Source organism: Anas platyrhynchos, chromosome 21, assembly GCF_047663525.1.
Source record: "Anas platyrhynchos isolate ZD024472 breed Pekin duck chromosome 21, IASCAAS_PekinDuck_T2T, whole genome shotgun sequence".
Lineage (NCBI taxonomy): Eukaryota > Metazoa > Chordata > Aves > Anseriformes > Anatidae > Anas > Anas platyrhynchos.
Genome location: NC_092607.1, coordinates 3818579 through 3830057, shown reverse-complemented (window position 1 = coordinate 3830057; position 11479 = coordinate 3818579). Strand labels below are relative to the sequence as shown.

At 37.9% G+C, this 11479-nt stretch overlaps 1 protein-coding gene across 13 annotated transcripts in view; it reads right to left on the bottom strand.

The window, feature by feature from the left end:
• The window catches only part of SULF2 (sulfatase 2), a 165214-nt gene that overhangs the window by 125235 nt on the left and 28500 nt on the right, over positions 1-11479 (bottom strand). For 2 of the 13 annotated variants that reach the window (XM_038166038.2, XM_072026627.1), the window contains exon 3: positions 861-925. The exons of the other annotated variants lie outside the window; for them this stretch is intronic. The gene's annotated coding sequence lies outside the window, so the exon portion shown is untranslated. The remainder of the gene's footprint in view (positions 1-860; positions 926-11479) is intronic. 13 annotated transcript variants of the gene reach the window in all.

Here is an 11479-nt window from a genome sequence, read left to right as displayed (position 1 = left end):
AGGCATTTGTTCTTTGCATCCTTTCTCTTTTCCTGAAGTTCAGAAAAATGGTTGCTATTGTAGACTAAGATTCTTGTATATTTTACTGACCACAGATCATTGTAATCTTTGTGAAAGAGATTTACCTTGCCCCTGAGTAATCACAGGAAATTGAAATTCAAGCACGCTGCTAGAATTCTCTATTTGCTCAGCAATATTTTTTGTTTCTCCATTTTGACAGCCCACTCTAACGTGAACCTCAAGAAATGTTGCTTTGAATTATAAATGCCATTTCTGTAGCTCTAACAGCACCAAATGGCTGTCCTTCCAATCAACCCGCAGATTAGTCTGAGATCAGACAAAGTTAATTAGAATGTATGAATTTTGCTCGCTCCAACTTTCACCTTCAGTCATGTTAAATATACCAAAATATTTTGTTAAATAAAAACACACAGAAAAGAGACTAAATAAAAACAAATGCAACACTCTCCTACAGCCTTTGCTAGCGTTCCATTATCTGCTTTTTCCATGACCTTCAGAGTGCCAGTGAAGAGAAGGGAAGGGTATTACAGATTGCAGGGTCCACAGAACTGTTCCTTACATGGCCGTTCATGATGTCAAATATGCTGTTTGCTAAGGGTGGTTAATTTAGATCACTCCTGTTAAAATTACATCATGTATACAACCCTTTAGTGCTACTGTAGACTGGTGCTAAAATAGTCCAACTTCAAAATCATTCCAAGTCACAGGACTATACTGTCTTCTAGTCGGTTTGAAGAACAGCCCTTCCTACTTTATGGAAGAAAAGTTACAAAGGTTACTTCTAATTTTTGCAGCATCACCAGAAATTGTCAGTTAGTCAGGCACCTCGGGTATCCTACCTCTCCTTGTATATGACACTGCAGTTAAAAGCTCTGTCTGGTCAAAATACTGTAGCCCAGATTACCTAAAAGAAGAAATAACCTTATTTTAATTATCTTTTTACTGGAAATCCGTCTAACACTAGAAAGCTGGGATTCATCTAGCACTGAGAAACACACTGCCCTTCACATTTGTACAGTTCTGAAAGTTAAGACTTCATGAAACAAGAGGCTACACCTGAACCAAGCAGATAAAACCCAAGCTTCACTGAAATATCATGAAATTCGCAGAATGGTCAACATTTCCACATTCTCCATTCTGAAGACAAATATGACAATGGAAGCAGTCCAGGTGAACTATCGGTATCCACATTCTCCCCAATGGAAACGGAGTCCTATTGTATTTGTCAACAGGTTCAATTTTTCCTTTTTCTTCTTTTAAAAGGTATCTTTGAGTTCACATTAAAAACAAAGAAAAACGCTCATAACAGAGTTTTACATATATAAAACTCTACATATCCCCAGTCAAAAGTATAATCTATGGAATTTGAGAAATAAATTTAATATATACAGCTAAGATTTAAGAAAATATGAAAAATTAATCAGCCAGCAACTCAACTGCTGTCGTTGATTGCCCCAGAACTCCTTGGTACAGCATACTAATTCCAAAGACACATTCTACGCAGTACACTAGAAATTGTTTATGCGGATCACATTTTTGTAGCATCTTTTTTCTTGATCATACTTTTATAACTTGGATACTGTTTAATTAAATATTCTCACCACAGTAATGGGTGAAGGACTAGGGAACTGAAACTTGGTTTCCTTAGTAGAACTCTCAATCATTTTTATTTGTTTGTATCATTGGGGATTCTCTGGCAAGTAAGCAAACACCTCCCGCAACTGGTTGAGAATTCCGAGGTTACTGTCTTCCACAGCAGGCTTGGCTGAAAGACGCAATTAAATTCACACTTCCCTTCATATCTTCTGTGATTAGTTTGCATGGAGATAAGACAGAGATACAGCAAATACTTATTTGTGTCGCCACAAATGAAAAACACTTTCAGAGTTGAAAACCAGTTCTGAATTACTGTCTGTACATCAATCTCCAGATTAAATCTCAGCAACTTTCATTTGTTATTTATGCATCTCAGTAACTGCCTTTACCTTAGAATTTCATCACAGGATGTTTATGTTCACACGGTTACAAGTCACAGCAGTAGTATTATACATATATAACATAAAGATCAAGGACAAGAGAATGAGCACATGAACACTTCTCTTCCTTTCAAGCCAGGCTGTATTCACAGCAACATAATGAAGATGCAACTGGAAAAAAATGATAAATTGCAGGTCTTGCGTTCATGCTTCATTCTTCACTTAGACACATGGTCCACCTGGACAACTGATAACATCTTTAACCCTGCAGCCTCAAAGTTCTACTACAACTTCTTTTATAAGCTGTTAAAAGTAACAAAGTAGTTACATATGGATTTGGCTGTTGTATCCAAACACAATCTCCCTTCATTCATGAATGGCCCACTCTGAAAGGTGGATCTTCTTCAACCCTGGCCCCAGCTCCACTTAAACTACCTCAACCAGAGGTAACTACAACCAGACTAAGCTGTATCACACCCGATTACAAGCTGTGTTTGCAGTAATTATTAAATATAAAGACTGACAAAAAATTGCCAGCAGCAAATTGATCAGCTGAAGCTTTTCCCTTGTACCCTTCCCTGAACCGGTTACCAGTTTCCAAAAATATGTAATATACAGTTACTGCTGCTGCCTCTGTCCCTCTTGTAAAATTCTTTTGGAATTAGGTTACAGAAGTTACTGTTAAACTAGAATTGTGTCTCCATAACCTCTCCAACATTTGATACTGGTAAAATATGGAAACGTGTTGCTGTACAATCTTCTAATTAAGGAAAGATACTTCACAGGGGGTTTCATGCATGCCAACAACAGAAAAGAAAAACTTAAGATTACTTAGTTTCTGGATAAAATAATCCAATTCCCTTTCATTTATCCTGATACAAAGTCCGAGGTACTCTTCTTGAGATCTAAACAGCTATACTAACAAGCACTGAAGTCAGCACTGCCTTGACAAAACCCTTATTTCCATAGGTCAGGTATGTTGCACCACCACAGCACTGCAGAATTTGTCCCAAGAGCTAGAGAGCTCTCTGTGCACAGCCCAGAATAGACGCTGTGCAACTTCACTGGAGACAAGGCAAGCACAACTGTGCATACACAGAACATACTCTCCATTGCTCCGTACAATCTGATTGTTTTCTATACATGTTTACTAAAATGAAGCACTTAATCTTTTTTTTTCATTTATATAAAGAAGTTTTATTTCTTTTCATTTACAAAAAAAAGTTCTGCTGGAAACAAAATTCTTCACTGCATTCTGTTGAGAAAGGGAGAGATCAGGCCTAATTTCAGACGATACTGACACTTGTGTATTTTGATTAAAAACACATACAAAACACACTTTCATTGAGAAACCAATAAAGCTACCATTTATTTTTCACTTGCTAGAGTGTATTATTTTTTCTTCTACATTGTCGTTTTATTGAAAGTGTTTTGAGCTGGAACCTGCACTGAAACCGACTGAAACTTCCATGCAAGACTGGGCTTTGCTGTGTCTTTACAACACCATTCGCACCTATTGCATTTTGGCTATTTCAAGAAATATAGTTTAGCCATACCATTTAAAAATTGTGTCTGGTTCAACAAATAAGACTCATATTTGAAAACAGTTCATTTAAAACAAACAAATCAGCCCTGATATGAGAGCATTTTCACAGATGGAGCAATTTTTAATCGGTAATGTTTTCAGGTTATCTTTCTTCTCACTGCTTTATTTCCCGCTCCCTATCCTTTCTGTATGTTATGACATGTGCCATCATTCACAAAAGTTGTTTTTCCCCTTTTCTTTGTCTCCTGTATTATCACCTAGAATTATGCAACCTTGTATGACAAAATAAAGACCACTCATGAATGAGACACCATCCAGTTCTCATATCTTACATGCTACCTACAGGCAAAGCAAAACATCTTTGCAAGCTTAGAGTCATTCTGATGGAGTGCAATTGTATAAATTGCCATTATACTCACTATATAATGGAAAGGAATAGAGTATTTACTATAAATCTTTGTTACAAGCCAGAAATCCCAATTACTTTTGGCCTACTGACCCTCTCAGATTTAAACTCTTTTATATTTTGCAATCATACAATGTACGTGCTGGGTAGAGTTGAGCCAGGAAAAAAACAAACAAACAAAAAAAACAAACAATCCCACACCTTTAAAAGCTTGAATGAAAAGAACAAAACACAGGCATTCAAAGAGACCAAGCTACAGTACAGAGCAGGGAACAACAGAATGTCTGCTCAAGCAAAGCAATCAAGAATAGCTCTTGCACATCTAATAATGCAGAACAATCTTGCTAGACTAATTTTAGTCATCAACCTTTTTTAATTGCCAAAAATCATACACAAAGCCCAACCTCTGTATTTCATAAATACAATTTCACTAATTTAAGCAGGCTACGAACAGAGATCTATGTATATATGTTTATCACTCAATCCCAATCATTTTGAATACTGTGTATGAAGTTACCAATATCCATAGCAAACACCTACTAGGAGAGGTTAATGTACTGCAAGCACAGAACGACAAAGTTAAACACATCTACAGGACAAAAAAAAGTATTTCCTGCTTTTAAGCTGTTACTATGGTAAGTCAAGTAATTTAAAAATATGTATATACATACATACACACAGCTTGCATCTGACTGATCTGTACCTATTTGAAAGCCTTGAAACCATTTACTCGTACCAATGTCTGCGTGTACATAACATCCATGATACACACCACAAATTTTATTTATTCATTAATTATAGTGAAAAGCTGTAGCTAAAAGAGCCTTAACCTTCAGGTTGCCATTGCAAAACACTTGGAGGATAGCTAGTCAGAAATCTCATCATCCTCCCATAGTGCAGGCACAAACAGTAAAGTGCCTAGTTTCAAAACATGTTTTTCCAGACTATGGTCTGCATTATCTGTGCTAGACTGATTGTATATAAAGCACTTGCAGGTGCAAGAGAAGCAAACGTTTATGAAGAGACTTTTGATTGGCTCAATAATATGATTAAGGACCAGTAGCGCTGTTAAATACCATTTTATCCAAATAGTCACTACAGACATCTATGAATAGCACTGCTTAAATCAGGTTCTACAAGTATGCCTACAATATCCACTGTAATCCCTTGGGACCAGTATCCTCAGCTTGAAATGTAACTAGTTCCTGGATAAGCATATAAAAAAAAAAAATATCAGTGCCATCATCAACATCTAAACCCAAGCTGACCTGCCTTTGTCCTATTCCTTCCAAGTGCCAAGATATAATGCTTCGGAGAAGGGTAAAACCCCCTTTTTACCCTGATGTAATAGACATTCAGCCAGAACATCCCAGTTTACACAGAAGAAAACCACAATAATTTGACTTCTGGAAATTCTTAGTTCACATCTGTAGCATGATGTTTGTCCCTAATTACTTCCGTGTTACTGTTAAATTCATCTAGATTTTACTGTTAAACTCATCTAGATTTCTAGAATTATATTTATTTAGTAATAAAATATAGCAACTGTGCCCTACACCTGACAAACTTCCTGCTGTTATGAAGTGCCACAGCAGATGAGTCAGACAGGAGGTGCGTACTTTAGAGTTGCATCCTACTTAACATTCTGCTGTTGTTTCTTTATGTCATATACTATCTGATTCTCAAGCTGGAGGAAAGATCAGCTCCTTGCTCATGCCTGCTCTTAGTTCTGACAACTCCCTCTAGTTTTCCCTCTGAGGCATGAAATGCGCGCACGTGTACATCCTCTCATGTCTTTCAGAAGAAATATCCTATTCCCATCTCTGCTATCTTCCTTTAGCTTCATGCACTCACCCCTTCTTTTTCTCTTTTCAATCTCTGATCACAAATGCATGCCTGCCAGCCACCCTTCTTTCAGCACTGCATCTGGGGAGAGCCAACGTGTCAGGCCCACAAAATGAACTAATTCCCCGTTCTCTCTGATTACAAACAACTCCCATTCTCTTGAGTTGACAAATTAGGATCTTTTCTTCCCATGGTTACCGTCTCTGCAAACTGCTGACAACTCAATGAGAGGCCAACTAAATAAATCATTTAATAAGGAAGAGCTGCGTAAGCTCTAAGTGACCTGAAACAGCTGCTAAATTTTTAAATGCCCATACCCTCCCCTCAAAGCAATGGAATATCCTGTAGAGGTGAGCAGTGCCTTTCCAAACCTGCTGGGCTATCAGAAAGCAGGGTTCAGAAGGAAGCATGGGAAGTGGGAATCAGTAGGGAGAATTCAGTTTTCTTGAAGGACTGTAACAGTGCCATTAATTTCCTTGAAGTGTAAATGCCAGTTCTGCTTGTCTTTTAATTACATGCTTTTTGTACAGATTTTGATATAAACATATATTACGGAGCATGGTATTGTGAAAATCCTTTTAAAGGAAAAAAAATCTTTAGGGGATAGAATTTCATCATTATTCTTTGGAAGTTAGCAAACATTTACAAACTGTTTTTCTACCAGTCTTCTCAACTTAGTAATTGTGGTTACAAGATGAGCAGACATTTGTTTTCCAAAATAGACGAACATTAAGAGGTATTTTGTGACAAACAGCAGTGTTCTGTATAGGTTACTATTGCGAAGTTTCAGTTTAGAAAGGAACCTACATATAAGAGAGCAGAGCTCCCAAAAGCTTGCTGCTAACTTCTTTATGTAGCTATTTTATACAGCCTAGGTAACATTGAAGGAAATAACATTTTGACAAAGTTTCCTGAAGGAAAATGACAGAATTGTGTTATCAACTGCATTTTTGTAAATATTCTGGGGACCACTTGGAATGTCTAATATCATAGAGAAAAATGCAGTATTCTCTGTAATAAGCGGCCAGTGAAAGCCAGCTACTTTCAAAACTAAGAACAAAAACAGAGAACACAGGGAAGAAAAAGTAGAATGGCAGAAATTAATTACTTAAGCTTCAGAGAATCTAATACAAGGCAGAACAGACCATTTACAGCTCTTACACTGTTTCCACTATTTTTCCCCATTTTATTTGAGAAATAACTGAGCTATGACCTAGGCCAATAGATCTGAATCAGTAAGAACAATCTATAAAATACTGCGCACAGACTTCCCTTTCTGCACAAAGCTTCAGGCTAATCATCACATCCCTTCTATATGAATACTGAAGACATTACTTGTCTTTAATCTCTTATCCTTACCACCGATATTCTTGTATCACTCATCTTTTAGCCACCAGGATTAAATATGTTCAATGGATAATTGAGCTAAGTACAAAATGAAGATCCTTTAAGAACAGGCTCTGCACACTGAACCCCACAAAAGCTGAAGATACGCTACTGGAAGAGAATGGGAGCTATCAAAGAAACAGCACAGAAGTTCAAGCCAGGACAAAATGGATAAAATAATCAGCAGCCTTTGGGTAACCCTAGTCTAATCATTACCAATGAAACTTAGCCAGCCAGCATCACCTTAAGCTTCTTCCTTCCAGCTCCAGATGACAGACAGGATGACTCAGTTTGATCCCTTCAGCTAGTGAAGAGCTACCCTCCAGCCATGACAAATCAAAGACCTCGCAATACCCCTGTTCTGCACCCTGCCCTGTATTTCGTTCAACTTCACCTCTCCTTTCAGGCTTGCTAATAACTTACTGAAACTGCCTGCACTACGTGGGCTTACACAGGCCACCCCTGCTCAAAGAGCAGCCCAATAGTCCAGTAAAGATAACTTAGCCATGGCAGCACAGATCTCCACATAAGCCACACTGAATCCTGACTGTCTTCGGCACATGTATTGATGAGTAGATTACATTTGCAGCATGTTCTAGAATTGCCATGTAGAGAACTTTGTTGCACAAGATGTCAGAACAAGTTCCAGATTTTCTCTGGTAAATTCTTCAACTTGTTAAACTGTCGCAGTCGGGTATCTTCATGGCTCTCTGCATGAGCTGAGATACCAGGACATCAGGGACGTCCGTCCTCATAACAGAGGCTGACTGGATAGAATTAATAGGTCAGACATAATATTACTTCAATGCACCTCATTTGGAAGGAGACAGTCGATACTTAAGAAAAGGACTGGGAGCAATAAATTACAATTTAATTTTGGAGTCATCCGTGGCTTGGAAGGAATTCAACTAAATGACCTCCACAGGCCCGTTCTAGTCTAAATTATTCTGTAATAGAGAAGCAGAGCCAAAATGTACCATATAAGATTTTAGTTTAGCATCAGACTAGCATAAAAATCAAAGTGATTACTAGTATGTACATTTTATTAGTATGGAAAGCCCAATACAATAAGTACTAAATATTTTGTGCATTTATAGCTCTACAAATCTGAGTTTTATGCACCTTCCTTTGAAACAGAACTATTCATTGCCACTGATTTTAAAACAACTTCTATAGCATTACAAGAATGCTCAGAAGGAATTCTGAAGAGATCTGGTCTCCAAGAAGTCTTCTCCCTTCTCTTACTTTTTTATGCAGCTAATTAAACATCTCACATTCAAATTCTAGTTGATTGTGACTCTCATAACTTGCCATCTATGCCATAGCTTAGGCACAGTGTGCAGACGCAGACATGTTAGCGCAAAAAGACCAGAGGCTGCATGCAGCACAGACTTTTCACTGCAGCTACTTTTACAAACAGGTGGCATCACAAATTTACAGCTGGAATTTGCTTCAGGTTTTTCCCTAAGATGAACACTATTTATTTCTTAAGTATTTGGTTGAGGATGGAAACCAGCATGTCATTGCTTCCTATGAGAGCTGAAACACTCTTGCTTTGTAGCCAGAGCTCAACACAAGCAAACAGAGGAATGGAAAGTGACACACAATCCCATTCCAGGAAACAACTGAAAAAAGAATCTCTGGTTAAAATAAAGTTGCTAAAACTGAAACGTTCTTGCATGCTAGCTGGGTGCTGTATTGGCAGCACAAAACTGAACCATGGCTACAGCTGATGACAACATTTGAGCTGTTCCTCAACCAAGCACAATACCCAAGCTTTGTGCTCAGCACCAGCTCACACATGAACAAGTGACTGCCACTGCCACCAAGGTGGTCGCCATTATGGTAACTTTTCAAGACAACTTCACATCAAGCAAAAAAGAAAGCAACATCACTACACATTATGTAGGTTAAACTGGCACACATGTAAACAGCCGACACACTTTTCTAAATTTACCAAAGTATCTCTATTTAAAATCCAAGTTAATAAGTAAAGGTAGATTGAGAAGGATTCGTTTCTTATACAAGTCACTGACCTTGTTGTTAACTGCCAGCCATTCCTACTTCACCATCTAGTTTCCCATAAGATCCTTCCTCATCTAACTCCTGCTAACAGAAGCAACATTAAAATTTATCACTTAGGTACCAAATCAGAAAAGAGATCATGGTCCTGGAACCCACAAAAGTAAAACTTGAAGTGTATTGACTTTTCACTTGGTTTAGCGAGGTGAACTTTCCTAAAACACATGTAAAGCACAAAAGCAGTGAGTAAGTACAACCAAACCGGTACAAAAAAAAAACAAAACAAAACAAAAAACACCACCAGAAATTAAGGGTTAACCTGAACATTGTTCAGAAACAGTAAATACAGACATACCAGATTATTCAGTTCCATTATTTTCAAGTTTTCAACTCCTCAGCCTGAGACCTGCAGCACTACAACCTCAGGCTCTCCTAGAGGCTACCCAGCACCAGAAGCTGAAGAACTATTTCTCACAACTATGCCTCCAGCCCAAGCAGCAGGAGGTGAGCAGAGATCCCAACCCAGTAAAAAGCCATGCCACCAGTCCAGAATGCAACTAACACCAGCCACAATAAATCCCAACTTCTGCATCCTCCTATTTGCTCACTTTGGGTTCTTAGAACGGGATTTTTTGTTGACTGGATTCAAGGTCAATACTGGATGTTTGACAGAAAAAAAATTACTGCTGTTACAAAGAACATAATGTTATGTTTCTACAATGGATGAATGAAATTTATTACTTCTGTTCACTAAAAACAAACACGCCAGCTTTCCATGAACAATTATTTCACTTTTCCGAAATATGTTTGCAGATTTACTCTTTTTAGATCAGAATACTGTGGTTCTCCCTCCGCTGCCCCCAAAGATCTAAACTTACAAAAACCTAGAGATTGTGCAACAAATCTGATTTGAACCACATCGGACAAATACTGGAGCAATTTCAAATACAACTGCAAATATGTGTTAGACAATGTTCTTTGCAAAGTAACCCAAACAGAGCTTCTCAGGCTGCACACAGTAACATTTTTAGGGCTTCCCAGGAAGCCCTTCTCCTATCCCTTGACACTGTACCATGCTGACTTCCCATCCTCACTGCCCTCCTCAAATCAATCACATCAAAATCATATCAAAATAAGATCCTTCTTGTTTCCTTACCTAGAACAAGAGCTGTTGGGTGAAAAGGGCTGTGAGGTACCAAATACATGTATGTGCACAAGTGCCCAAAAGATGTGGCAACTGTTGGGGAAGAGTTGCAAGCCTGTTGTATCATTCTCTCTCAGAGGTAATGAGTCTGCTTCCAGCCCCTCACTCCCCCAATGTAGCTGCTGGCTGGGCTAGAGAAGCGCTTACCAATTTCTGGGCTTTATTCTACCACAGAGAATCCCCTTTTCAAGAAATATGATACAGAAAAGTTGTGTGACAAATACCAGTTTTTGATGGGCAATGTTTTAATACAGAAGTTCTCATAAACTGCTTTACCCACTTTAAGTTCTCTTCCTGTTGCATATAAAATGCCACTGCAAAAAATCAAATTTTATTTTCCAATATAAAGCAGATGTTAATAAGCTACTGTATTATTCCTGCTCATAACAGCCAGAGAAAAAGAGTTTGTACTGTTAAAATAATGTGTTTTGGGACTCACTCTCTCCACATTCTCTGAATTATCATGGATGCTACAATTACAAAATAAAATATCTAACAACCTATACTATATACTACAAATATAAACTATTTTCTTATCAAACCACCACCAACAATTCCTTAAAAAAATGTTAAAGCTCAAGGAAGCTGTTATTAAAACAAGATTTATATGCTATAAAGTGTTCACAATTCCATCCCCTGAGTGTGAAATTAGTGGCTGAGGAATGATTTCACAGGAAATCAATCTGAGAGCAGTGCTGTTGCAAAGGATTTGCAATTTTGGTCTCTGCCAAATCCTTTGTATCTGCAAGCTGCTGTAGTTATTCATGCAAAGAGACAGATAATCAGCAGCGTATAAGGCTTTTTTACATTTATATTGAACACAGTGCTCTTTTCTCTCTATCGGTGTGTATCTAATACCTTAGGCATGGCCACGTTGTATCTGAAGCAAGCCTTAGGAAAATTCCTAGTGCCACAAGTCTAAAAATGTTTTTGATTTCATGTTTTAATAGTTTTTTGAAAGCCTCTTTGAGCTCTATTTTAGCCAACATCAGAAAAAGACACAGAATAAGTAGGGTAGAGTTAAAACCTGAAGTTTAAAAAACGTGCCAAGTGCATGATCAGCCTATAAACAA